The sequence below is a fragment of the Mus caroli genome, unplaced genomic scaffold (assembly GCF_978045245.1).
Source record: "Mus caroli unplaced genomic scaffold, Mus_caroli_1 scaffold_1, whole genome shotgun sequence".
NCBI classification, from domain to species: domain Eukaryota; kingdom Metazoa; phylum Chordata; class Mammalia; order Rodentia; family Muridae; genus Mus; species Mus caroli.
In genome coordinates this window covers 48,794,263-48,819,467 of record NW_028227256.1, presented here as the reverse complement: position 1 = coordinate 48,819,467, position 25,205 = coordinate 48,794,263, and the positions used below count along the sequence as shown (strand labels likewise).

Below are 25,205 nucleotides of genomic sequence, written 5' to 3'. Positions count from 1 at the left end.
TACACACACACACACACACACACACACACACACACACACACACTGACTGTACCTTCTGAGGCCTATCCATTCATTTCTTCCCCAGAGCTTCTTTTTCATAAAAATGCTCAAACCTGTTTTTCTTTATTTCATATTTGTTGGGACTCTACAGTCAGCTTTATGTACCTGACTAGAGTTCCATTCTGTGGCAGCTTCCTGAAGAACTGCATGTGTGCACTCCCGAGTTTGAGTCATACCAGTGCAAAATTATTTCTAAGCCAGCATACACTTTTATTGTTCTCTAGTGATCTATGGTTGGGCAGAGCTTTTTTTAGATACAACATCACCTTGTATCTGACAGCAATTGAGCCCTCAAATTAACTAAAGTAGAATAAACTATCCCATTTATATGACATAAACACAGAGCAGTGTGCTCCTCCAGTGTAACCTATATGCTCCCACTCTGTCCAGCACAGAGGCTGTAGATGTACTTTCTAGCATAGAAAAATCTGTATGACTTAATTCCCCTGACGTTACTAAGTTATCGTCTTTGCTTTTTTTGGAATGCAGAATTCTTGATTAGTAATAGTAAGTCAAGGGAAAAACTTTCACCCCAAAATTTCAATACATCTTGGAGGTATGACGTTTCTCTTTGCTTATAGAACAAATTGAGTCTTCAGATTTCAGTGGGAACATTTTAAAACACCTTTTCCTTGAGCCTCCACTAAATGTTATAAACTATACTAATGTATAAATATAAGTCAATCAATAAAATAATAAAAGTTGTGTTTCTCTCAGAAAAATGTAGATAGGGAGAGAAGCTATCTTGAACTTGTATATGACTTTATGTTCATGAGCCCTTATGGCTGGCCATTGCAGGTATGTTGTGACTGCTTAGTAAATAATGTTTATTTAAGGAACCTTATTTGGGCCTCCTGATGGGCCCCTGAATAGGTGGGAGGATAGCAAGCACCTTGGGCTTTACAAACAATCAAGCGCCAAAGAGGGATTGTGAATCCTGCCCAAAACGTGCAGCTCTGACAAACTTCCCAGGTCTGGGAAGGGAACTGGAGCATTCTCTTCTACCAGTGGCATCGGGAGGTCAGGAGCTGAAGACAGGGTCGCCGCTTTCACTGTTTCTATTGTTTCTTATTTTATTATTTGAATGCAGGATAATTTTACTTATCTTACAGTCAAATCACTCAGATAAGTCCCTCTTGCCAACCAAGGCTGAAGCAAGGTGCAGAAGGACCCTTTTCTCCCTGGCGTACCCTAAAGAGGAAAACCTTCAGACCTCGTTTGGAACTCAGGAAGTCCCACCCCTGGCTGAGGAGTTATTGGCAATTGATAGTTCAGGGTCTGCGTCCAATCTCACATCATCACCCATGCACATGCAGGCATCACTACGTGAACCAACCAAACAAACAAACAAACAAACAAACAAGCAAACCAGCACATAAAGTTGAGAGGGAATAAATGCCCTAGGGAGAAAAGGAAAAGATCCGGAGGGTAGCGGATGAGAGTGGATTTGATAAGTTCCTTTTTAAATTACTTTTCTAAAACCTTAAGAAATTAAGTAAAGCGAGGTTTGTTGGGGTTTTTTTTGGGGGGGGGTGTTGTTCTGGTGTTGTCGCTGTTGTTTGGTGTTCAGACCTTCAGCGGGGTGTCTTTGTTTTCACTCTCTAGGGGTTCATTGTCCTGCCTCAGGACAAGTGCTTTCCATCTAAAACCTGGATGCCTGCCGGCTCCCTCCTGGTATTCCGGCATTCAGGTCCATTTCCCGGGTGCTAGCAGTGCTGATGACTCTTTGACCTCTTTGCAAAGGGACGACCTACTTTAAGCATCACTCACACTTCTCAAAGCCACAATCACCGGCTACCCTAGCGGGATGGTGTTTCTCTGAAACCCATATGTGCCAATCTCGGGTCAGACATCAGAGCTCTCCGCTGGCTAAAGAAAATTAGGACTGTCTTCCAGCCCTTAGCTGACACACCTCCGCAGCAGCACAGCCCACAACCCACTAAACCCACTCCGCTTCACGGAGATGCCTCGACTTCTCCCTCCTTCAGTAAAGATCCGGAGCCAGATCTCCATTTAAGTCTTTGGAAGACTTTTTTTTTCTGAGTGATCTGAGTGTAATGAGTAGGACCCTTCTTTTTATAGACATCCCTTCCTCCCCAGTCGGGTTAAAACCAAGCAACACATTACCAATTGTAGAAGAAAGACGCCCCAGGCATCCTGCCTGGGTGTTTCCCACTGTGGAGAGGCCACACGCAGATGCGGGCTGCCTGGCTTACCTGGCTCGCTCTCTCTCCGTCCAGGTAGTGGCACTGCACAGGTCCAAAGTCAGAATCGGCCTTCAGGGTCCACAGCCGCTGACGCCATTCCTCTAGGGGATTTGCATTTCTCCACCCACTTGAGGCTTTCCTGTGCGTCAGTGTTTGAGTCCCTGGGACTTTAGTCAGTTCCTATCCACTCTATTCTAGAAACGCTTTACAAAGTCAGGCTGAAGCCCCCCTTTGCAGAGCACCGCCCCATCCCTAGTAGCCACTCTTACAAATGCAAATTGGCCCAAGAGTGTAGAGTAAGAGGTACACACTGAAGGACTGGGATTCCTGTTTTCCTAGACTTAACTCCATTCTTTATAGGGAGCCAGCGTCAACACACCAACCAACAGCAGGGTCTGCTGTCTTGTGAGAAGACAGGCTGAGTAAGGTTTGTGGCAACTCTTGTGAAAGTTCTCGGTGTCTGCCCTCTCTGGCCAGCTTCCACCTTGTCTTGGTACCTGTAGTGTGTGTGCTTCCCTCTTTATGACATGGGTCTGTTCTAGAATCACAGAGCTGGGTGGAACCTTGGTTCCTTTTGGTTCTAAATTTCACTTTCTGAAGACATTGAGGACCAGGCAGGTGAACAAAGTTACTCAGAGACATAGCCGCTGGACTAAGATAGGCAGTCATCTCTCAGGGATCACCGACTTCCAGCGGATTCTTTTAGATATTAATGCCTTGAACAGGAAAAAAAAAATTCTACCAGAGTTCAGCAAAATAAATCAGACTGGTGGAAAGCAATGGCCAGACTGTATACACATGTGTCTAGGGTAGTATACCTAGGCAAAAGCCTGCATCATATCAATGACCAGCCATCACACAGGTGTGCCACCTGGATTCTTCTCTCCCAAGTGACAACTAAGTCATTCACACCCCACACAGGAAAGGTTTCTCCCTCCCAGGAGCTGAGGCTGTGACTCAGACAAGTCTGGGCACTGTCATTATTCACTCCTGATGTTCCCCCCACTGCATCTTCTCACCAGGTACACCTCCCCATGCCACCACACAGTGAAATCCTAGACTTTGTGAAGATGTCAACAATGCCCCCAAACCCACGGTAGGTTTTGTTTGTTTGTTTGTTTGTTTGTTTACATTGAATTTCTTTACTCTTCTTGACCAGCTGTCTGGGAGAAACAGAATACACTCCTTGCATTTTCTGATCCCCCTCATGTTCTTAATCTCTGTCTCTTCCTCCTCCCCACTCCTCTTTTTCGATTTGTGTGTGGATACAGGCCTGTGTGCAGAGCATGAGTGAGTGCTGGCTTGCCACAGATCCCAAGTGGAGATGAGAGAACAATATCCACTGTTGCCCCTGTCTCCAACCCTGTTTGAGACAGGGTCTCCTGTTGACACTGAGTTAGCCAGCCTGGACTGCCTAGAAGCTTCTGGGAGTTTCCCTGTCTCCCATCTTGCCATGGCACCATCACAGCTGGCTTTACATGAATCATGGAGATCCAAATTCATGTCCTCTTACCCGTGTGTAAGTACACTGCACCATCTCCCTAGACCCAGACACATTTAAAGTGGAAAAAATGGGTGAAATCAGCATCAATAGCACAAGTAACCTGATATCTTCAAAATAATAATACTTCTGACTGTAATCAATGCAAACACTTAAATTACTACCTAAGATCCTTTGTATTCCTTCCTATTGAACACCTAGATTCTGCTTACACTCCTCAGTTGACACTGGATTTCATTCCAGTGTCTAAAGCCCTGGTGGCTGCCATTCCGGAAAGCAAAGGTGGAGACCACTACTTGACACTTTTACTTCCTGTCTTAGAGTGTTAATCACATTGGTCTTTTGTGTCTTTATTGCTATATTTAACTGTTCAGTGCCTGCTGTACAAAACTGGGTATGCTCTCTTTCTCTTTGAGATACTTCTAGTTCTCTGCTTTTTAAAACTTGTTGAGAACCCCCGTATTTGTGTATTACAGTTTTGCAACTATTCACTCTATGAAAATTCAGATCTGAGACAAGCTATTCATGCTTCCAATAATATGCCCATTCTATGTTAGAATGAACATGCTTTGTAAACAACAAAAATGTCTTCCAGCAAAAAAAGTAGAGTGAGAAGAGTGGCTTTAGGGTTTGTTTTGAGACAGAGTCTCAAGTAGCCCAGGCTAGCCTCAAACTCACTGTATAATATGACCTTGAACTCCTGATCCTTCTGTCTCCATCTCCCAAGTGCTGGGATTACAGGCCTGCACTACCTCTCTAGACCTGAGTTACACTTTAAGTCTCTCTAATATCTGTTTTGAGAACACAACCGGATCCTCATATCTGCTCCAGCATTTAATATGTTGTATAATATTATTTTGCTTGAGATATTTGAAGAAAATCCAGACTGACAGCACTTAGAATAGAAATGGAAAACAGTCATCATGATAGCTTTTTGGCTGCCAAAGTTATTGTTTGAAACCACACAGTCAGTAAGTGGTGGTTCCTTGGGAACCAACTGCATTGTAGAACCTGAGACCACATCAAACCCTTTATATATATATATATATATATATATATATATATATATATGTGTGTGTGTGTGTGTGTGTGTGTATGTATGTATGTATATATATATATATATATATATATATATATATATATATATATATTCAGCAAACCCATTAGTTTGACTGCCTCTTGCTTTGTATGGCTTTTCCCTGTGGGGTTAGGGAACAACCCAGGGCCTTGGGCATGCTAGGCAGGAACTCTACCAGTGGGTTTACCCCAGCCCTTTGTATCTTGCATTTTGAGTGGAACTCTTATCCACAAGTGGTTTTGTAGTCATTTGGAAATCGTTTGTACACAGAATTATGCAGACACTCTGAATGCTGGTACAGTTCATCTACAATGGAAGAAATCAACATGTGGTAATGTCTCTATGGACCTCTCACATGCTGGGAAGCTGTGGAGCTCGTGATGGCGAGTAAGAGTTTCCCTGTTTGGGTTTTGCCAGCTTTCCTGCAGTGACAGGCTCACTTTGGTCACTCAGATAACTGAACAAGTGCTTTTCCTTGAGAGGCCCAGGTATGCCTTCAAATATAATGTCTTACTTTGCCATACATACTAAAAAGTTGTACCTTGAAGGTCTGGGACTTAGTAAAACTTAATATCATTTGGCACTGCCTCCTTTGCTCATATTAAAGCATCAATTGTTTTGATCAACATTTCTTTGATAGCAAGTGCAAATATCAACCTACTGAAAAGCAAAACATTATTATAAAAATAGTTTAATCTCTCATAGCCCCTCAAGATATATTGGAGGTCACGTGGAGATCTGCAGATGACCGACAACACATACTATATGGAACATCCCCTATCTACTGCAGTCACTTAAGGGGGATTCCTAAGGGAGTGTGTATTCCTCTGTTAAAGGAATACCTTCTTCTTGATTGACTGGTTGAAAGAGGTATCTGCCTTCATCCTCTGGTCTATTTTATGGAGGCATCTCAGAAGGTACACAAATGCCACTGTGCCTCTTTCTGAATCAAATCTAACTACACGAGTCCCTTCGTTGCCCTGGCTCACTTTAGAGCTAAACGAAGCAAAATATCCAAGGAAAACAAGCAAACTAAGTTCTAAAATGAATTTCCTATGAAGAATCTCAAACTGAAAAACCCCCACAGACTCCCCATCTCTTCCCCAAACACATTCCCCAGTGCTGGATTATAAAGCTTATGCTGGGTACTCTATTAGCATTAGATTCAGTCTCTGCTGTGCCAGGATCTGGTAATGCAACCTACCTGAACTGTCTGAGTGCCAAATCCCCTTCTGTAGAAATGGGAATATATATGCCACGTAAAGTGGCTATGAAGTCAGAGATACGATGTAGGCAACCAGATAGGGGAGTAAATACTGGCTGTTGGTAACAGTAATTTGTCAAGTTCTAAGGAACTTTGGAGGTCAAAGGTTGGTTTTCGACCTTTCTCTTCTCCCTTATTTTATAGGTGGCGATTAGAAGCCAAGGAGAGGTCCATTGCATCAGGAAGCATCATCACTATTGCAAGCGAGAGGCAGAGTGGATTCCGCATCCATTCCCCTGACTGTACTTTTCTATTCTACCAAGGATGGGGTGGGGGTGGGGGTGCCAGAACGAGAAGCAAGTCAGCGCCATCTCCTGACATTTCTTGCATAAACAATATAGGTAAGCATTAATTGGTTCTCATCTTTGGTAGAACCTTATCTCTCTTCTTCCTCAGTGGCATTTCTTGAGTTAGACTTGGATGATGGACAAACAGACATGCATATACATAAAACCATATCCACTCCTCGGGAGTGTGTGCCAGTACCAGGTAATGGTCCTGTAAACATTTCCGGGACAAGATAGTTTGATGCTGCTCTTCCCAGGTCACTGTATTCAGTCACTAAAGCTTCGTGAGAGACAAAGTCTTGTAAAAAGGGTTTAACAGCCAAGGTGTCTCAAACTCAGTTCCCTATGACTGTGCTCCCTCTTCTGACGTGTCCAAGCATTGCAATGTGCAAACTACCAGATTCTTTCAAATGACAATACCATTGGCTGGAACTCTGTCAGACAGACATGGTGCTAAGAACTCCATCTGCGTTGTTTGCCTAATCCTCATAACACTACACAGTTGTGCCCAGTTCTCAACACTCACAATAGTCTATTAGTTGGAAATAGACTTTACCCATCTAAGTAAGAGTTTCTATTGTGGTGATAAAACACCCATGACCAAAAGCAACTTGAGGAGGAAAGGGTCTATTTCAGCTCACTGTTCCAAATCACAGCCCATCATGAAAGGAAGTCAGGGCAGGAACCTGGAGGCAGAAATGAATAAGAAACCATGGAGGAGGGGCTGGAGAGATGGCTCAGCGAAGGTCCTGAGTTCAAATCCCAGCAACCACATGGTGGCTCTCAACCATCTGTAATGAGATCTGACACCCTCTTCTGGTGCATCTGAAGATAGCTACAGTGTACTTAGATATAATACTTTCCCAGTAAAGAGAGGGAAGGGCTGACAGAAAGCAACAGTTCCATAGTCTGTCCTCCTTGAAGAAGGCTTTCTAGTGACATGTCTCATCCAGGTTCTTCATTCCCACAAGACTGCTATTGCCACTGAAATTTATGAGTCTTTTACATTTTATAAATTTACAAATAGCCATGCAAAGTCATTAGGATCGTTACATAATATTCCAGCCTGAGGCAATTTTCCTCTTCCTCCCTCTGAAATGCTTTAGCAAGGTATCTTCATTTACGAATATATCTTGGGCACTGGGGAGATGGCTCATTGGCTGCAGCATCTACTGTGCAAGCATCACAACCTGAGATGGAATCCCATGTGGGACACATGAATGCACATCTGGAATCCCATGTGGGGCACATGAGTGTACATCTGGAATTCCAATGGTTTTAAGGAGAGTCGAAGGTGGAGGCAAGGTAATCTATAGAATCTATAGGCCAGCTAGTTTGCTGTACATGACAGTGAGCAAGGAAAGACCCTGCCTCAAACAAAGTAAGAGGATTAACACACAAGATTGTCCTTTGACCTCCATATGTGTGGGTCACATATGCATCAGATGGCATCTGTGAGCCTGCTCTCACACATACAAAATGCACATGCATCATACACACACACACACACACACACACACACGAAAATACTTCCACTAACTAGCATAAGTAATTTTACATAAGAACGATAGAGGAAAGAGAAAAATAAAATAAGATCTGAGACTCATAAATGAAAGAGAGAGCATTGAAAAGCTTCCTGGGGGTGGGGATTGAATAGTCAATGACAAATGATCCTCACTGAGCTGTGCCCCAGTTGCCAATTCCTCTCTAGTGACCATGGTTTAAAGAAAATGAAAGAAAAAACATCTTAAAGTGTGCTGTGTGAGATGAAAGGTGGATTCAGGGGTCCCAGGAAGTTTGCTGGTCAGATAGTCTGCCCTGTGTTGCAAAGATCAGGCCAATCACAGACGCTGACTCACATACAAGGTGGGATGCACCTGAGAAATGGCACCTAGATTGTCCTCTGACTCCCAAACTCACATGCACAGATGTGCCCTTGCACCCACCCATAGGAACACACATGTATTGTATACACATATGCACATGCTATGTCCTTTAATATATTTAGGTCTTCTTTCCTCAATGTAGAATTCTATGCATATTTAGATATATTTATGTCAAGTTATTTCTCTTGTGAGAAAAATGGCACAATTAAAATTCTAAATTCTAATTGTTCACTGCAATGAACTTTTGTGCATCGAGATTATATTCTGTACTGTAGCTAAACTCTCACATTCCAGGAGTTATTTTTTAAATTCTTTGGGAATGTCTGCATGCATAGTCATAACTTCTGTTAATAAAGATAATTTTTCTCCATTGTAGTCTGTATTCCTTTTATTAATTTTTCTTGTCTTATTGCAGTTGGTAAGATTTCTCAAACAATATTGATAGGATTGGTAAGAAAATAAGCCTTGCAATGTTTCCATTCTTGGGGAAAGTATCCCTGTCTTTGACCAGTAACTGTAGTGTTAACTGTAGATTTTGGATATATACTTAACTGGAACACCAAAGATACTTCTGTAAATATTTTGACAATTTTTATCATGAGTAAATGTGTGAGATTATCATCATCTATTGACATGACTGTTTTGACCTGAATGAGAATGGCTCTCATATGTTTGAATGCCTGGTCCCTACTTAGTAGAACTGTTTGGGTAGGATTAATAGACGTAGCCCTGTTAGAGGTGTGTCATTGGGTCTGGAGTATCCAAAAGATTGTGATTTCTAGTGCCTTTCTCTCTACCTTGTAATTACGGATCAAGATGTGACCCCTCAGCTGTTCCTTCTCTCTGCCATCATGACCTCTATGTTAAAACTACTCATGTATTTGTGGAGTAAACCCCACTAGGCTGACACTACTATCTATCTATCTATCAATCAATCTATCTATCTATCTATCTATCTTGAGTCAATTTATCTCTTATGAACTTCAATAGCATATGTCTTTCAAATGATTTACCTTTATTACCTAAGGTATTATAGGCATAAAAGTATAGTTTCTTTTTAAATATCTGTAAGGAACTGGTGAGATAGCTCAGTAGGTGCTTTCAGCCAATACTGATGGCCTGAGTTCATTTCCCAAATCCACATGATAGGAAGAGAAAACTGAGCTGGGTGGTGATAATGCAAGCCTTTAATACCAGCAGTGAGGAGACAGAGGCAGGTTGATCTCTGAGTTCAAGGCCAACCTGGACTACAGAGCAAGTTCCAAGACAGCCAAGGCTACACAAAGAAACTCTATCTCAAAAAAAAAAAAAAAAAAAAAACCCAAAAAAAAAACAATGAAAGAGAACAAGAAGAGGAGGAGGAAGAAGAGAAAGAAGAAGAAAACTGACTGATGTCTGTTGTTATAGGACATCTACAGTCTCAAAAGCTAACACATGGTCACTAAATGATGGTGTTAAGAATAAACACCCAGAGGATCCAGCAATACCTCTCCTGGGCATATATCCAGAAGATGTCCCAACTGGTAAGAAGGACACATGCTCCACTATGTTCATAGCAGCCTTATTTATAATAGCCAGAAGCTGGAAAGAACCCAGATGCCCCTCAACAGAGGAATGGATACAGAAATTATGGTACATTTACACAATGGAGTACTACTCAGCTATTAAAAAGAATGAATTTATGAAATTCCTAGCCAAATGGATGGACCTGGAGGGCATCATCTTGAGTGAGGTAACACAATCACAAAGGAACTCACACAATATGTATTCACTGATAAGTGGATATTAGCCCAGAAACTTAGGATACTCAAGATATAAGATACAATTTGCTAAACGAATGAAACTCAAGAAGAATGAAGACCAAAGTGTGGACACTATCCCCCTTCTTAGAATTGGGAACAAAACACCCATGGAAGGAGTTACAGAGACAAAGTTTGGAGCTGTGATGAAAGGATGGACCATCTAGAGACTGCCATATCCAGGGATCCATTCCATAATCAGCTTCCAAACGCTGACACCATTGCATACACTAGCAAGATTTTGCTGAAAGGACCCAGATATAGCGGTCTCTTGTGAGACTATGCCGGGGCCTAGCAAACACAGAAGTGGATGCTCACAGTCAGCTATTGGATAGATCACAGGGCTCCCAATGGAGAAGCTAGAGAAAGTACCCAAGGAGTTAAAGGGATCTGCAACCCTATAGGGGGAACAACATGATGAACTAACCAGTACCCCGGAGCTCTCATCTCTAGCTGCATATGTATCGAAAGATGGCCTAGTCGGCCATCACTGGAAAGAGAGGCCCATTGGACTTGCAAACTTTATATGCCCCAATACAGGGGAATGCCAGGGCCAAAAGAATGGGAACGGGTGGAAGTGGGGGGGGAGTATGGGGGACTTTTGGGATAGCATTGGAAATGTAATTGAGGAAAATACGTAATAAAAAATATTAAAAATTAAAAAAAAAGAATAAACACCCAGCCCAGCTTAGTGGCATGAGGTGGCACAGACTATTAATTCTCCCAGCACTTGGAAGATAGAGACAGGAAGAGCTTTGAGTTGAAGGTCAGCCTGGTCTACATAGAGAGTTCCAGGACAGATAGGACTATATAGAGAGACCCTGTCTCAAAAAAAAAAAAGACAAATAAGACAAAATAAATGCCCAATAGTTCAAAAGAATTGTTAAAAGGAACTGCAGAGGAAAAATACCAGGCGTTTATTGACAACAAAGAATATCAGACCTAATGGCTCAGTCAAGAGTGTAATGCTTAAGGACATCTTTATTTGGGCAAGGAGGAAGGTGCTAGGTTCAGCCTTTCTAAAGAAGGCACTGATGCAGGACTGAAACTGGTATCCTTAGCCAGATATGGAGTGGTGGTACATGCCTATGATCCCAGCTCTTGGGGGCAAGGTTTTAGGTCTTGGAGATCAAGATGATCTCCATCTAGTTGTTTGAGGCCAACTTGGGTTCCTTGAGACTCTGTCTAAAAAGAAAAATCCATCAAAGGAGAATCATTCTGCACCATGAGGAAAAAACCCTGGATATGAGGTGTTGTGGGAGCATCATTGTAAATAAATTTAGGTAGCGCTGGCATTTCTAAGTTAGTCAGTTTGTCCCTTGAGCAAGAGAATCTTGTTGAGGAGGTGCGTGAGACTGATATATAAACAGCTCCAAATTCCAAGGTAGGAACCTTGCTGTTGTAGAGCCATATCTAATTGAATAAGGGTGAATTTCTGATGCTAACGTACCTCATTGGACATAGGAGGTTTTGAAAGAAACCTCAGTGTCTTCCACCTAAGCAATCCCAAGTCATTGCCTCCTTAGTTGACTATATTGTTTAGGGCTATCGCTACAGTGAGAGGCATGCTCACTGAGCATGAACACTTTTGTATTGGGTTATTATAGAAATAAAGGCAAGGAAGGGGCTGAGGAACTTTGGTCTCCTAGGTACAGAGAACAAAGGAGATGAAGTGTGAAGGAGCTGAGTATTTTACTCATGTTCAGCACCAACGCCCTGTGGTCTGACCATTCAGTGAAATCAATAGCTGGAAACTGAAAGGCTTGGAGGGACAGCCAGTGGTGGGGCCCAGGGAGCATGTTCCTACAGGCAGCAACAGTCTGGGCTTGAGGGAAACTGCCTGAACTATAATTTGTTAACATAAATTGAAATTCCTTACCTCTGCCCTGCTGTTGATATAGTGCAGCCCTATATAACCTATATAACCTATAACCTATACAATCTATATAACTGTAGCCAAGTAATGTATATCTGCTGGTGTGGATGCTAATTTCCCTTGCCTGTGCTAAAGCAGCAATAATCACTTGTACACTATCTCTAGTGTCTACTGGGGATCTTCCAAGAGGTGAGGGGATGTGAAGAAGGAAAAAAAAAAAACTCAGACAAGCATTGCCTCTTTTAGAAAGATGGTTGGACATTAAGCATTTTGGGATGATGGGAACTGAAAAACTTCTTTGGTCTAATCAGTTTGATCTTTTTATGATGAATAAGGCAACCCAACATAGACACACCTGATGGTGTGACTGATTTTAATACAAAACTTCAGGCTTGCATATTGCAGGGCAGAGAGCAAGGACTGTACCAAACCTTTCCCCAAAAGACTTAATATAAGCATAACCCACTCCATATTCCTTGCTACAGACTGAAATTACTCAGAGGAACTAACATCACATGGAAAACACATTAGAAAGAAAGTAGAGTACAGTGTTCTGTCTCCTTTATGTTGAAATGGTCAATAATAGCTAAGAGAAATCAAGAGTCTCTCTGAAACTAAGAGAAACCAAACCAAATTGGCTATTTCCACAGAAGTAGGTAGGTGGCCCCACAATGTGTAAAAACAATGGACTCAATCTCAGAAACTAAGAAAACTCTATAGCATGTCTAATTTTCCCAGAAGTATTTGATTGCATGAAATCAGATCATCCATGATCAGCTATCCTAGAAGTCCTTCATTGATCCTTGTGGGGGCTGCAAAGTCTTGGTTTCATGTAAGAGCATTGCTGGGGAGTGGCCTTACACACAGTGAAAGAAGGATGTTTAATAGAAAAGCACAATTTTAAGGATGGGTGCTCGATCATATCCAGAAGTATGTAGATGGCGGTCGAATTGTCAAAGTTCCTTTTCCTTGGCCAGTTCTGAAGATGACTCTGTCTGTGCACCAGGGGGCACTACTTTCACATGGAAAGCAAGCGGGACCCAAGGCTTTATTGTGCATTTACCCTTAAAGGGTTCCTTTCACACTTGAACAGCATGGGTATTATTCTTTGACTGCTTCTCACTTGTGATCATATATCCCAGATTTTTTTCCTTGTGGTATCACAGATTTTGTAGAGACTCCAAGCTGGACCCTACCAACTTGCTGTATGACTAAAGGCATTGTTTTGGTATCCATACATCCATACATCCATCACGATGAGTGTAGGAGGGAAGATGCAGGAAAGAGACAATAGTCATGCCAAATGACTGTGAGAGTTTAACTCTTGGCCTTATTGAGTTTGAGCACCTGAAGAATGCCTCTGGTATGACTCATACTTGAGACAGAGCTGAGCTAGGTATTCCATTAATTTAGGTTAAAAAAACAAAAATAACAAACAAAAAGCAAAGCAAGGGCTGAAGAGATGGCTCAGCACTAACTGCTCTTCCAGAGGTCCTTAGTTCAATTCCCAGCAACCACATGGTGGCTCACAACCATCTCTAATGGGATTTGATGTCCTCTTCTGGTGTGTCTGAAGACAGTGACAGTGTGTACTATCCTCATATACATGAAATTAATAAATAAATATTTTTAAAAAAGAAATATATTTTTAAAAGGCAAAACAAACAAAACAAAACAAAACACCTCTAAGCCTTAGTTGCTCAGGGATCTCAAATCTACAAAGGGTGGTGATGCCAAAGGGTGGCTCAGGCCTCCTATCTCTCTATCTCTTCATAGAATCCACTGTAGCAAATTTCTACATTTAAAAATCATCTAAATAAAGATGCTGGAGTCACAATAGCAAAGTTTCCTTTCTTACACAAGTGCTCTCTGGCCGTATCTTACAAACAAGTTGCTGTTTTTTAAGTTCTTTGTTTAGGAAGCCTAAAGCCAGCCATGTTGGTTGGTTGGTTTGTCACATAGAACTTTTTTTTTTTTTAGAAAGTTCTAACAGCATAGAACTCCAACACTCCAATTCACTTATAATATAAACATGCCCCCCCCCCACACACTCACTTTCTTATCAGTGCATAGAATAGGAAATTCCAAGTGCTACAATTATACAAAAGAGAGATTAACAAAAGAAGGGATTGTAAGATCCATGGTGAAATACCGCAGAGTTGTATGTTCAGGCTCCCTGAACGATGGCTCTTGGCCTGCCATCCCCTCAGGGTAAAGAAGCTTGTCCTGTCTAGCCCTGTCAGAAACATCCACTTAATGAGCTGTAAGAAGAGATTTTGACATAACCAACTGCACAGTGGTAACTCTACTGTAAGTACATTGTCCTCTTGCCCAAATTCAATACTGTTCCATTGTAAACAAGAAGTCTGGCTTAACTTGACTCTCCACTAAAAATATTTAAACTAAAACAGAAACTGACATCATAAGGGCAGGCTGAGTTCCCTGTGTTTAGATTTTGGACCGTTTCTATAGTGTTTCCAGAAATTTCCACCGGATGCTGCTTAATAGCTCTAACAATGAGTTACATACAGAGATTAACAGGGGAAACCCGATTAAGTCATCCAGACGACTGATCTTTCTACAAAGGTCAGGCTCTCAGATTGGGACTTTAACACGGTGCTTTGGGCCATGAGCCAAGAGAGACATACAGTGACTCCGTTGTCTTCCCATTCAATCCTGACAGCACTGAACTGTTTTAGTTGGCTCTACTCATGCCCCACTTAATGCCTTAAATGGGAACTTCCAATGGTGCTGCTCTTTGCCTTGGAGATAGCCAATGGCAGAAATGCTATCTAGTGGCAGGCAATTAGCCACTCATAAATGGTGCTGGCACTAGAGTCAAGGTCAGGTTACCCCTGAGAACACCAGGAGACAAAGCCAACCTGGGAAAAAGAGTGACACAGTCACCTCTGCTGTAGCTGCATTGTGTAAACACTGGCTCAGAGTGCCCATTGTTTCAGGCTTATTTACCCAGCTGGCAGAATTTACTCAACATCACAGCTGAAACCCTGAGTTTCTCACCTCTAGACAGTGGGCTTTCTAGCAAGTGAACAGTCTTCCTTCAGAGATATATGTCCTTCTTACATTCTGATTGTAGTTAATTCAAAATATTCAGGGCGTGTCTTATAAGATCTAGGATGTGAGACTAGAACTTTCTGGAGCGGTTGCCATAGTCTCAATTCACCTTAGATTTCTTTGTCAAGAATACACAGGCCTCAGTACAGCAACATACTTTTTTTTTTAATGACCTACACTTTATACTCATGCGTTTAGACAACCAATCAGAGCACCCAGTCTTGACTCTATGATTGAGAAGTAAGCCTAGGGATATGGAGAAAGTTTTAGAAAGAAAGCACATTGTTTACAAAGCAGTCATAGCCAAGCATGTAAGGGTAAGACTTACTTTACAGAACACTTGCTGAAGTGGTTGACTTTTCTGCAGAGTAACAGCTGTTTAACATTTCCTGGAGGACTGGGGAAGTGCCAGGACACTGGGGAAAGAGCCAACATAACATAGTCGTTAAAAATGGGGGAAATATTTAGTAGAAAAAATAAAGACCTGTAAGTTCAACTTTAGTTCCTTTGAGACAACAGTTGCCATTGATTACTTTTGATAGTACTGTTTCTTCATTATCCTTCCAGTAACTCATATGTATGTATGAGTATATGCATGCATGTATGCATGCATGTAGTGTTGTGCATGCATGTATGTATTGTATGCGTGTACATGTGTGTGTATGTATGTATGTATGTATGTATGTATTAGTTTTTCAAGATAGGGTTTCTCTGTGTAGCTCTGGCTGTCCTGGGACTTGCTCTGTAGACCAGGCTGGCCTTGAACTCAGAGATCTACCCACCTTTGCCTCCCAAGTACTGGGATTAAAGATATGAGTCACCTCTGCCCAGCTCAGTAATTCATTTATTTATTAATACTTACCAAGTGTTTTGTTTTATTTTTATTTATTTCATGTGTGTACATAGTCAAGTGAGTTTGGAGGTCAGAGGTCAGTGTCAATACTATCTGCCTTGATTGCTCTCCATTATTTTGTGAGACAGAGTCTATCTCTGAACCTGGAGCCCCGGGGTTCATCAAGGCTGCTTTGCTGTGAGGCTCCAGGAGAAGTCACCTTTCTGCTTCCCTGGGGCTGGGATTACAGGTGTGCCCTGCCACACCCCACTCAGCAAGCACTTTACTAGTTAAACCTTCTTTCCAAGCCTAAATTACCTCACTCCTCATGGTTTAAGGGATTGTCTAACTAGGGTGGTGATGAATGAAGGACGAACATAGGGACATAGGGACACAGAAAAGCTGGGATCAGATGGTCTGGGCTCTCTGATGGAGGAACCGCAGCACCTCTCACACTCGACATGTTTACTATGTACAGTTTAACCAGGGGGTTAGCAAGGATTATTGCATACAGCACTCTTACCTACAAATAAGGAGGCAGGGTTTATGATAGACAGCTGAACAAGGTGATAGGCTTAGCTAATCTCAGCAGGAATGGTTTCTGTCAGGGAGCATTCTTCAGACCATAAATGTCCATGGAGAAAGTCAGGTGGACATCTTCTGCACACACACACATTTGCACTCAGACCAGAGGAGGGCTTTGCCATCCCTTTCACCCTAGCCTGGACAAGGCTTTGCCACTCATATGGATCTGAGGATTTGGATTTTGAAATGGTTGTGTCCATATCAACAACACACAGCCACTCAGGACTTCATTTGCTCCCAATATTGAGTATCTTACTTACATATTTAACTGTAATTATACCCAAGGATAAAGAAAGTAAAAATGATAGCTGGTTGATTAGCTATCACCCTAATGATGACAGTGGTATGAGAAAGCATTTTAATCATGATGTCAGCACTACTAACAGTATATAAAATGTATCAAAGAACAGCAGTTATAACATAACTAAGTTCTGATGACCTTTTTCTACTACTACGAAGATTTAGAATAAGCTATGATCTTTTTTAAGTTAGTAAATATGTATAATGTTTAAAATCAGCCATATCACCAGGCATGGTGGCACACACCTTTTATCCCAGCACTTGGGAGGCACAGGCAGGCGGATTTCTAAGTTCAAGGCCAGCCTGGTCTACAAAGTGAGTTCCAGGACAGCCAGGACTATACAGAGAAACCCTGTCTCAGAAAAAAAAAAAATCTAAAATCAGCCATATCAGTTAAAACTTGGACTCTTTTGTGCTGTCTTGGATTTTGACTTTTGACTATTGGGATATCAGATTTCTTAAAGTACTAGTCACCTGTTGCTCTATACAGTTTCTGTATGTTGTTGCTAATGCAGTGCCCTGTGCATGTCAACAACGACAAAAATGTTACATTTTATCAGCATCTTTGCTTTTGTCACGCTCAAAAATAAACAGAACAAAGCATATGGAGAGAAAATTATTTCAGTCTTCCCAATGTTCACTTTTATTTTTACCTCCCTTATAAGCCTGTGAACTTTTCTGGAATGCATGTTTCCATATCACTTCCTGTGGCTTGCTGTTATGCATGCCATTTTGCAAAATCGTCCATTAAAGAAACTTCATCGGGATAGCTCCACCAAGATTCTGCATTCCAAACCGAATCCTTGTATTTCACTTACAAATTTGATGCAAAACATCTAAACTAAGCAGGAGCTAGACATTTTCCTTACAGATCTGGACAGTTGCCTACAAGATGACACAGTGTATAGACTCTGTCTCTTCATTTAGCTCATTTTACACTATTCAACAGTGAAAAATGGCCATAGTAGGGTAAAACCAAGACACTAATTTCTATAAGGCATGCACCTTCCTTTATTTTGTATTCCAACTGCTAGAACAGACAAATCAGGCTTGCACACACATACCTCAGTGCAAGGTAATTAAGTTATTTTCAAGAGACTGGTTGGTACTTAAGTTTCCGACTAAAACCTGAAGACTGTCTATTGGGTGTGAAGAGAAAGGCGGGGTAGGCAGGCAAGCAGAATGATTTCAGCAGGAAGCTGGGGAGCAAGCAGCTTCAGAGGTTTCACTGCAGTGAAAAGAGTGGAGCGACCTGGCAATGTTTCATCTTAAGATAATCCTCGCAAGATACTCATAATCCCCACTTATAGATGAGGAGATGGGCGTGGGGGTGCTCAAGTACTTTACTCAAGGCCAAACACGAGTGAAAGGGCTAAGTTGGGATTCTAATGTAGTTCAGTTTGACTTGTTGGCACACACAGATTTAGAAGTAGTCAAAAATATTAATTTGTAAATGACAGTTGTATGACATCAAAGTAAAGAAGTCCAAGGATCTCGGTTCATCCCCAGCACTTATTTCTGGCTGCATCACTGCAGGTGAAAACTCTAGACTATGGTCTTATTAAATTGAGTTTGATTCTATGACTTCTCCAATCGTCTCCTGTTCCCTTACGTCTGTGTGATCCCTTCCCAGCCTTCCCCAGATCTGAAGCGTTTCCCAAGTCCTGAGTGAGGCTGAAACATTTCCTGTCCATGTGGAGAAGATGTGTTTCATCATGATAGGGCTCTCCTTCACTAAAATACCTGATGGGCTGTTTTTCCCACAGCTCTTTACATAAAAAGCAGAGCATAGTGGCATGTGTGTGTAAGCTTAGCAGTAGAAAGCCAGAGACAATGATATGCCGTGCTGGAAAAGCAAGGTGAAGAGGAGACCTGTCTCAAAACAAACAAAAAACCAGGTGGATGACTCTTGAGGAATTGTCAGAGGTATACACATACACACTACACACACACACACACACACACTACACTACACACACACACAGAGAGAGAGAGAGAGACAGAGACAGAGAGAGAGAGAGAGAGAGAGAGAGAGAGAGAGAGAGAGAGAGACTTTTAAAAAAAGTAGTAGTAGCACAAGAATCAAAAGTTGGCTCTGGCCTGCTTGAAGTGTCGACAAAATCTGTGCTTCATTTTCCAGCCAGAGAGTGGGAAGCAGTGAGCTGGTCCAAGACCTTCAATGTAAAAGAAAATGGTGTGGAAAACACTGAAATTATAGCCACAGGTTTGGTAGGAAATGGCTTCGAGGATGTCTGGTGACTCCGAAGTTCTGTGGCTAGTGACACCGGAGCCATGCAAGCTATGGAGAAAGGCTGACCTGCAGCAAGAAAGGACAGATCCGTGGCTTTAGGGTGGCTGGAATTCTGGACACCATCAAAGCAAAAGACTCTGAGGGAGTTCTCAGTGTTCTGGCTGCACAGGGAACCCTTTCTTTCCCTGGAATCCTCTTGAGAGGGACAGGCTTTGGACAGAGTGGCTGTCAGCACATTCCCAGCTGGAATGACCTTCTATTCTTGTCCAGTGAAGCTGACCTCTGTTCCCAGAATGCTCTCCGTGTTCATCTCAGGAAAGAACGTCAAGTGCACACTTACACAGTTTCTAGATGACAAGCACACCCCTCTCCAGATGGCAAACATTATATGCATCTCTGAAATCTCACCTTAGGAGAGGCCGCGTGCTGGCTTACAAGAATAGAGACTGGAAAAAGTTGGCTTGCAGTCGATTTTGAATAATGCTATGCCCAGTCTAGCTTTTCTCCCTTGGACTGGCAGCAATCCACCCCACCCACTTCAATCTGATATCATCAAGTGGAAATCACAACCAGAATGAAAATACTTACCATGTAATTCAAGACTTTACATCATTTTTCAGCCAACAGAAGCACCCAAGTCTCAGGAGTCCTCGAGGACTCGTCTAGCACATCCTGCTCAGCCACAGGAGGTTTCCAAGTTCAGTACCTCCATCCAGGTTACGGGGATTCCTCTCTTGGACAAAAATGTTTCTATCTCCATCACTTTGCAGAGGAATGACCCATTTCACACTATTTTTTCCCCTCATTTTAAACTTAAGATTTTTTTTTGTCTGTAATTTTTGTGAAACTATGTTTCTCAGCTGACAGAACACTAAGTAAGGTTCAGTCTGAGGGAGAGGACAACTTACAAAAGTCAGTTCTCTCCTCTTGTCATGGGGCTCTTGTCATGTGGTTTAGATTCCCTTGAGGGCCAGGGCTCTCTTTTATAGCACAGGATTGTCCCCTGGAGGAGCCTCTGTGAACCACTGTGAATTGATGGAAAAGACAGCACTGAGACAGGTGTTTATTATTATTATTATTATTATTATTATTATTATTATTAAATTATCATCAGTGGTGGTGGTGGTATAGGTGTGTGTGTGTGTGTGTGTATGCACATGTGTGTGCCTGTAATACATTGGGAGACTATCTATCTGTCACAGAACACAAATAGATGTTTGTGGAGTTGATTTTTCTCCTTTCCCCTTTATGGGCTTGGATCACACAGTACCTTTATCCTCAGAGCCATCTCACTTGCCCTGTGATAGTTTTTGAGAGTTTTAAAGGCTTTAGTGTGGGAGTATGCCGAACAGAAGAAAGGGCTAGGGATTTCCAGGAACAAAGGCCAGACACACTGTGGCAGGAAAAATCAGATCTGCTGGAGGCTGCCAGAAATGGCAGAAGAAAACAGGCCTGCAGATAGAAAAGACCCATCCTTTACAATCCGAAGGATGGAGGAGTTCAGACATTTTCATCATTTCGTTCCAGTGTTGCTGGAAGCCTGGATCAAGGCACCCACTTGCAGAAGTGGAGAAGAATGCCACATCCAAAAGATATCTCAGGGGTGGAACTGACAAGGGTTTGTGGATGAGGAGTGAGACATCACAAAGATTTCTAGTTTGGGGAACAAAGCAGCCAGAGATGACTATCTCTGTTTTCCTGTGTACCTGGTTCCCGCCCCCTCCCCACCTCTGTTCTCTCTACTTCTTCTTCCCCCTGTGAGGCTCCGTCTCTGCGTATTCTCTCTGCCTCATGGTGTGAGCTTCTTTCTACATGTGACTTTTATTCTTTTCTCTAGTGACTCCCTTCGTCATGAAGCACATCCCTCCTGCTTCCTGCTAGATCCAGACGGTGCTTTTGACTTTGCATATCCTTGACTCGGTCTCATAAAATTCTCCTGTGCTCCATTCCACTATTGATTACAAATTTTGTTGCATATTTTTCAATAAAGAGAATCTAATGAAACCAGTTCTTCTTTCCATGCTATGAGCCCAGAGTTTGTTTTAAGCCCCTGAGATGATTCTGGTTGTTCTCAGAATCATCTCAGGGGCTTAAAACAAACTCTGGGCTCATAGCTATTCCGAGTCAGACCTTTGAGAATGGAAATCCTGCCACCTGCCTTGCTGTGTTCCAGGGCAACACCAATGCACCCATGGGACTGGAGCTACAGGTAAGGTGGCAGGACAGGGGTTCTAGTCAGGTACTCAGGCAGTTCCAGTTACTCTCAGCTAAAGAGAGTTGGTGGACTGGGGAGCAGGGTTACAATGCATAAACCATGGCCACCAACCGTCTCCAGTACACAATTCTCTTACAACTTACTGAAGCATATTTGCTACAGTAGAATAGTAAAGTAAAAAAAAAATTTTTTTTTTTTTTTTTTTTTAGTTTTTCGAGACAGGATTTCTCTGTAGCCCTGGCTGTCCTGGAACTCACTTTGTAGACCAGACTGGCCTCGAACTTAGAAATCTGCCTGCCTCTGCCTCCCAAGTGCTGGGATTAAAAGCGTGCACCACCATGCCCGGTTTAAAGTAAAATATTTAAGCACACACTCATGGTCTTCAGGTGTGCTCTGTGTAGAGTACTGATGAGGATCTTGAGTCCAGATGGGAAGAGAAACGGGACACTTCTCTGAGGAGCTGGCACCTGAACTGATCCTTTGGGTTAATTAGTCAAAAAAAAGAGTGTAAAAAGTAGAAATAGTAAGAGACTACTAAAGGTAAGAGGGCACAAGGATGTAGCCAGAGAAGCAGGGAGGGGATTTTTTAAAAAGCAGATTATACTTGAAAAAATTCTAAGTCAGGACTAAAACCTTTGTATACTAACTTAAAAATAAATAAATATAAAGGGTAACAAGACCACAGTTGGGAGCAGATCCGGGGCTGGCGCAATGGACATCAGATAAAGTGTTTGCTGTACAACCATGAGAATCTGAGCTCAGATTCCTCTCATCCATGTAGAAGCAGGGTGTGGTAGTGCATGCCTGCAACCTGAGCACTGGGGATAGGAGGACACAGGCAGATCCCAGGGCTTGCTGGCCACACTGGTGAGCACCAGGTTCAGTTTCTCAAAAATAAAATGAAAGGTAATATAGACATCATCTGAGGTTGACTTCTCGTTTACACACACACACACACACAAGAGGGTGTGCAAGTTGGGTTTTCTCAACTTGACACGAACATAGATATGTCTAGGCATCTCAATTGAGGAATTGCCAGCATCAGATTGGACTTTTGGCAACTCTGGGACCTTGTCTTGATTACTGATTGGTGTGGGAGAGCCCAGCTCACTACAGCCAATGCCATCCTTGACAGGTGGTGCTAGGTGTTGTAAGAAAACAGACTGAGCATATTAGTCAGGGTTCTTTAGAGTCACAGAACTTATGGGTAGTCTCTATATAGTAAGGGAATTTGTTGATGACTTACAGTCCGTAGTCCTTTTCCTGTTGCAGGCCCCACACAAAGCTGGCAGCTTTCTGAGTACTTGGTAAATGAGCCTGAACAACACACCCAAGTGGGGAATGTGCTGTCTCCAGACTCCAAATAAACCCACTAGACATTGTGCTTCTTTCTTGGTGGTGGAAGGGACCAGGTACAATAACTTATCTTTCACCTTAGAAGGAATATCTCTACATGCCCCATACCACCGGACTCCGAAGAATTTCACTGGGGTAGATGGTCCTTGAATTTTGTTTGGATTTATTTCCCATCCTATGATATGCATATGTGTTAACAATGAGTCCAAAGTGGTTGCTACTTCCTGCTCACTTGGTCCAATCAGCATAATGTCATCAATATAGTGCACCAATGTGATATTTTGTGGAAGAGACAAATGATCAAGATCCCTTCTAAACTAAATTATGACACAAGGCAGGAGAGTTAATATATCCTTGAGGCAAAACTGTGAAGGTATAGTGCTGGCCTTGCCAACTGACAGCAAATTCCTTCTGGTGGTCCTTATGGACAGGTACTGAGAAGAAGGCATTTGCCAGATCAATAGCTGCATACCAGGTACCAGGAGATGTGTTAATTTGCTCAAGTAACAAAACTATATCTGGTAGAACACCTGCAATTGGAGTTACTACCTGATTTAGTTTTCGATAGTCAACTGTCATTCTCCACCATCCATCTATCTTCTGTACTGGCCAGATAAAAGAGTTAAAGGGAGATGTGGTGGGAACCACGACCCCTGCATCTTTCAAGTCCTTGATAGTGGCAATAATTTCTGCAATTCCTCCATGAATACAATGCTGGTTTTGATTCACTATTTTTTTTTTGACAGTGGCAACTCTAAAGGCTTCCATTTAGCCTTTCCGAGCATAATAGCCAAGATCCAGGTCAAAAACTTGTATCTCCCAGCCTCCAGACTAGTATCACAGGTGAACCTTCCAATTCTGGATTGTAGTTCATTCCAAATATAGTCAAATTGATAACCAGGAATAGCCACTACTCTGAGCAAACCTCCAAGAACAAGCCGGTAAGCAGCGCTTTTCTGTTGTCTGTGCTTCCGTTCCTGCCTCCAGGACCCTCCCCTGACTTCCCTTCCCGAAGGACTATATACAATGGAAGCTGAAATAAAGCCTTTATTTTCTAAGTTGCCTTTGGTCACGATGCTTTATCACAACAATAGAAAGTAAAGAAAGACAGAGCTAGAGGGAGGTATAAAAGAAAATGGAACTTCAGATCCAAAGCAGGGAAGGATCATGGAGGCAGAATGGCAATGAATGTTGTCCTCTGCCATTCCTCCCTAAGCTCATGGAAACTTCCAGAAGATCCTCAGTGTCTTTATTCTGGAAGTGACATTAGCAGACCACGAGAGGCTCCCCAAACCAGAGCAAAGCAGACATAGGAGGGTGGCAAGAAAGGATTGCGCAGAGTGGACAAGGACACAGAGGGGGCTGTATTGTCAACCATCCTCCTAGCAGGGATCTACACTCTACAGGAAGTGTCTCATGTGCTCCCCACAGAGCCCAGAAGAGAACAGAGGCTCCAACAGGTTCTGCTCACTTGGTACAATCACAAAGCTGGAAAATGACAGCCCTTGAATTTACCTATGGAAGCTCTCATTCCTGAAATTTAAAGGAATTGGAAAGCTAGAAGAGTTCTATGTTTGAAAATGACAGCGAAAGGCAAAGATGTTTATATAGTTCATTTTAACACTCAAGTTGAAAGTGTCCATAATCATGTCTACAGAGATGAGCATCCTACATATTCTTTATCCTATATTTTATTTAACACACTTTTGGTAGAATCAAATACTCTCTTTAAACAATTTGGTGTGGGTGCCCAATTCGAAAATAGATGAAAGGGAGCTGCGTGGTCCAGGAGGAAGGGGAGAATCCTCAAGACATAAGCTCCAGCCCACGCTCCCCTCAGACATTTTCCACAGACACCTTGGCTCACAAATTAAATTTAGAATACTCCAAGTACTTCTACATACCGCTTGAACGAATGGGTCCAGGAAGCAAACAAATGCCATTTGAAGGGGACAGCTCTGCGTCAGGTGGAATATTGTGGCTGGGCAGGACTCCTCTGAACATCCAGAGGACCCCTCCCCATTGTCATAAGTGCTCCTATGACCTACAGGAGGCCAGAGCCAATCACAGACCTGGGTGACTTATGTGACTCAAACAAGAGCATCAACCCCTTAGAGAGGCCCTGGCTTCTGTCAGAAGCCACAGAAACAAACCTGAGCTTGGGTGGTAGATCACCAGGAGAGTTCTTGGTGAAGTCTCTGACTAGCCCTTCAAAATAATGAAGTCATGCAAGATGATACTACACTTCTGGTCTTCTGCTTACTTTAGTGTTCCTGCCAGGGAGGGTAAACAACTTTGCAAGGTGATTTCCATCTGCTCAAATATAATCTTATTCTCAGCTTCCTGGGGGAAGCACGAAGCATTTTAGCATGAAGATTACAATCATCTTTACCCTGGTTTTCCTGAAATGGGAGGGGTCTTGTGAGTATCAGCTTCCCAAAAGTCTCAAGAAAGCCAGGAAAACCATTCTAACACCACAGTGCAGACTTGAGGCTGTTAGCTGATCTGACACTTAGGACCAAGTGCTAGCTGGGGACTGCACAGAGAACATGTCCATCACACGCTCTGAATGTGCGCCTTGCTAATCTAGCCAGAGCTTTCACGTTTCTCCTCTCAGATTCAGAAAATGCACT

The 25,205-nt window shown here is 42.5% G+C and overlaps 1 protein-coding gene across 3 annotated transcripts in view; it reads right to left on the bottom strand.

The window, feature by feature from the left end:
- Stat4 (signal transducer and activator of transcription 4) overlaps nucleotides 1–24,564 on the bottom strand; it is a 118,450-nt gene extending 93,886 nt beyond the window's left edge. The window contains exons 1-3 of one of the 3 annotated variants that reach the window (XM_021161716.2): nucleotides 24,477–24,564; nucleotides 19,910–20,026; nucleotides 15,362–15,449 (exon numbers count right to left, since the gene is read on the bottom strand). The gene's annotated coding sequence lies outside the window, so the exon portion shown is untranslated. Of the gene's footprint in view, nucleotides 1–2,276; nucleotides 2,769–15,361; nucleotides 15,450–19,909; nucleotides 20,027–24,476 lie in introns of those variants that run through there. The other 2 variants (XM_021161708.2, XM_021161725.2) reach the window with 2 other exon arrangements.
- Nucleotides 24,565–25,205: the final 641 nt, after the last annotated feature.